At 38.9% G+C, this 4,297-nt stretch overlaps 1 protein-coding gene across 1 annotated transcript in view; it reads left to right on the forward strand.

Annotated features, from left to right (window-relative positions):
• sez6b (seizure related 6 homolog b) overlaps window positions 1-4,297 on the forward strand; it is a gene marked incomplete in the record, with an annotated part of 173,318 nt that overhangs the window by 142,518 nt on the left and 26,503 nt on the right.

A 4,297-nucleotide genomic window follows, 5' to 3' on the forward strand; every position in this document is an offset into this window, starting at 1 on the left:
ATGAGAGCAGCTCAACTCACAGTATGTCACCTCCACTGGCTCCGGAAAACCGCCATGGCGACGACCATAACGGCAAATGCGAGGCTTCGAAACGGTACTCCGCAAACCAATGGGTGACATCACGACAGGGTCACACTTACAATACACACAATACTTAACACTGACAACATGGCAGCTTAAAAAGAGAGGAATCAAAGTGCTAAAGTGCTGCTGTATTTAATGCACATTGTCTTCCTCCTCATGGTGGAGGTTGGTATTCTGAGAAGGGGGATGTTGAGGGTCTGCAGTGATTTTTGTTGCTTGTTTCGTGACCACCTGCTCGTACAGGCTCTGTATGGGCTCATGTTCTTTCTTCCTTATTACGCTCAGAGCTATCTTGTGCGTGGTGCCAAACCTGCTTTTCAGCTACACTGTTAGGTTGCCAAACCATGCTGTAATTCCATATCTGATGGTGCTCTCTGTGATCGCCCAGTAGAACATCAGCTGATCTGGCTGCTCACTCCATACAGTTTCACTCACCTCAGAAAGTAAAGTCTGTTGCAGTCTATTACACAGGTTATCAATGTGTGTTTTCCAGCAAATAAGGTTCTCTATGTGGACTCTATGTATGAGGACCCCTGGATGATTGTCTTTTTCATGGTCAGTCACTTGCCTCGGGTCGTGGACCATCTCCTGTGCTTTGGTGACATTAAGAATTAGATGTTCAGTGTCACACCACCTAATGAAGGTGTCTACCTCATTGTGGTCCATGTCCATGTCCTTGTGGAGAAGGCTAAAAATCACAGTATCATCAGCAAACTTTATAACCACTATTAAATATTTAATGGAGAAATTCTAATACCTTTGAATTTATAACATTTAAATATTCTTTAAATACAGTTAGAATAAAAAACTCTTGAATGTCCATTTCTGTAAAATAAAACAAATTTAAAATCTTTAATTGCACAACTTAAAATTCACTTCTGGAAAAGAGGGTGATTAAAATGACATTAGTTCAGATTTAAGATATGTAAATGCTATAATAATAATCAAAGGTCCACTTAAACTACTAGCCTTCTCCAGAGGTGTCAACCACATCTCACAGTATTCTTCAGTTCTGCAGAGACAGGACACACACACACACACCTTCTTCCACTTACAATCATGTGACCAAATTTCCACACTTGATGTCATCTGAGCCAGTTCCAGTTGTGACATGCTGCTCTAGTAAGTGGAATTTGAGTAAATGTTATTTCCCTCTCTACTGTTGGTGTCATATTTATGAGGGGTACATCCACATCTTCCCTGAGTTGAGCTGCATCTCATGATATAGGCCACACCCATTTCCTCCTAGATTTTATGATGGCTTTGTTAACCAGCCACTAAGTACATAACAGATAGTTGATGATTCTCTATCATTAGGAAGTAAACTGTGTTAACATTTCAAATTTGGTTTAATTATAAGGGATTTGAAACCAACACAGCTACACATGTAGTACAGTGTGCTACTTATTTGTAAACCTACAGCGAAGGGCAAGCAAAACTTCTTCGAGAACAGCATGGTTTTGATGCGTTTCAATAGAACAAAAAAGATAATATGCTGTCATACGTTTTACTTTCATGCAAGGAATAATCTTTGTGACACAAAGAAAGACATTTTCATAAGTGGTACATATCTGTTTTGAAACAGTTTGTGGACAGTATATTTCACATTATTTGGCAGCAACAGTGTTCTGCATTTTGCTAAGATGTGATGTTTTGCACTAATTGGGAGGATGGTAATTATGATATCTCTGACGGTGTGAGGTAGAACATTTTCTATATTTGTTATTATGGCCCCACAGAGCCTGCAAACAGGAGGCAAGTTCTGTCATTATGACTCAACAACAAACAAGTCCTTTCTTCTTTAGGACCTCAATACTTGGTCTATACTGTACCTGGAGCAGGTAGTAGAGCAGGTCACCCAGTTATCGGAAGCTTGGCTCCTTCCGCCGCATGTCGAAGTATCCTTGAGCAGGATACCAAACCCCAAATTGCTCCTGATGGTCCATCGGTGGATAAATGTGTATGAATGAGTTAGTTCTGTTTGATGGGCTTTGTATCACTGTGTGAATGTGGTGTAGTGTTAAAGCGAAGATGAAGATGAAGATGGGGAGAAAGGAGCAACTATTGCAGCTGAGTGTGACAGACTCAGACTGATGCCATGACACAAAGCTCTTTTTAAACCTTAATATCTCCTCAGTGGAATTTGGTATGTGCAGGAGAGGAAAAAAACAATTTTTGTCAGAACAAAATCCCAATTTCTAACCAAAAGGAAAAAAAATCGCTTTTATTGCTGCCTTTATAAACACCTTATTGGGTGCATTTAAACGCATCCATAGCCCTATGAAAGGTACCTTTTCTCTTTTATATATGTTGCTTTAGCAGCCATTTAATGGATTTTCTCCCAGTAATGTTTTTCATACTTTATGTCTCTCTGGTGCTTGTGAATTAAAGTCTTTAAGGTACACAAAATACATTTTTTAGGTTCTACCAGCATAACTATGAATATCTGAATCCATATTTTAAAGTAGACCTACATTTTAAGCAACACTGTCTCAAGGCACAGGAATTCATCTAATGGCTAGGGTGAGATATCACTTAGCTTCTCTTATCTTTTGTCCTCAAATTTGTCTCAGCACTCACCATCAAATAGGCAGCTCGTCTCCGGTCCTTGAGGACCACTTGGAAATACAATCACTGTAATGTGTTTAGGCCTCCGCTTCACTGCCGCAAATGGGATTAAGTCCAAAGGGAGCGGCGGACCTCATTATGGCCATTAACAGGCCCATAATGCCGTTCAGCTCGTCTCTAACAGATTTGATGTCCCTCCTTTATCCGGACAAACCATTTCAAAACAGCGGACCTCATTCATGAGCATACATTCAGCCATTTCTAACTACCACTCCATCTTCAAAAGTGTGTCCATTAAGTGCAATTTGCAAGTTTCTGGAATTCATGAATTCTAAAATGTAACTAATGTGTTCTGGATGCAATGCAGGGTTATGTTCCTCTGCCACAAAGCAGCACAAATCAGCTTCTTTAAAGGGAACTATACAATGTTTGCATGTTAACACATTTCTACAGACTTGTAGCATAATATATCTAATGCAGGATATTTAAATGGATGGGACTACAATACTAGCACTGAGGATAACTATTTCATGTGTGAGTACTCCCAAGTTGGTATGACCGGAGCTTTTCCTGCTCTAGCATTAATGCAGCATATAAACAGCCAGTCTGTGATTTTTAACAGGGGGATTGACCTGGGGGTTGTATTTTCAGCTGCACAAATCCTACTGAAAGATGATAGGAATATTATAGAAATTCTACAGACAGCAGTGTGATCCTTCCATGACCATACGTTGCTACTTGTCACTTTGATCATGAAGGTGAGACTACTCTAGAGTATACAAACTGCAGTATAGAAGATGAAACTGATGACCCCTGACTAGGTTATACATTTTATGGATATTTCATATTATATCCAATTCATAACAATAACAGTAGATAAAGAATTATAAACAATGAACCCAAACAGTGAACACAGTAACTGCAGGAAGTTTGTGTAAAATGAGCGATTTGAGCAGATTATTTCCTGTTAATATTAATGAGAGATGAGTTATCCTCTTATTTGTGGGAAATTTGTATACATTTCTGTCTGTATTATATATTTTTTCCATCATACAGACTTTATTGTCTCCTTTTTTGAGAAATTCAGTGTTTTCTTCTCATTGTTATTGTAGCTCTTTGGATGTTTGAACTTTTCTAATGCAGGTTTGTTTATCAGAGAGTGAAAGCTCTGTGAATTTTGCTTGTGTTCAGGTCTTCACTGTGCTCTTATGCTGTGTGATTAAAAAAAAGTTTATATCTTGGAGAATATTCTAAACTTTAAAAATACCAATTTATTCATTTATTTATCTTCACAAATGAACGAAATGCTGAGATATAGGCCTACTGCATATTTTTTAAGTTTTCTTACAGCCCTTAAAATCCATCTTCACCTGTTCTAAACACCTGGTACAATGCACTTCTGGATGGACACTTGAATTCTAATCTTCCACTTCAGTAGCTTCAAAATCGTATTTTAAGTAGGAAAAATAGCATCAGCATCTCTGGGTCGTCCAGTAATCGGAAGGTTGGTGGTTCGATCCCCGGCTCCTCTCACTGCATGTCGAAGTGTCCTAGAGCAAAATAATGAACCCCAAATTGCTCCCAATGGTGGTATCTGTGTGTGAATGATTAGTCTCCGTTCTGCTGAGCAGTTGGCACCTTGCAT

Source organism: Morone saxatilis, unplaced genomic scaffold (genome assembly GCF_004916995.1).
Source record: "Morone saxatilis isolate NCDOM2014 unplaced genomic scaffold, NCSU_SB_2.0 Contig8, whole genome shotgun sequence".
In the NCBI taxonomy this organism is placed as follows: domain Eukaryota; kingdom Metazoa; phylum Chordata; class Actinopteri; family Moronidae; genus Morone; species Morone saxatilis.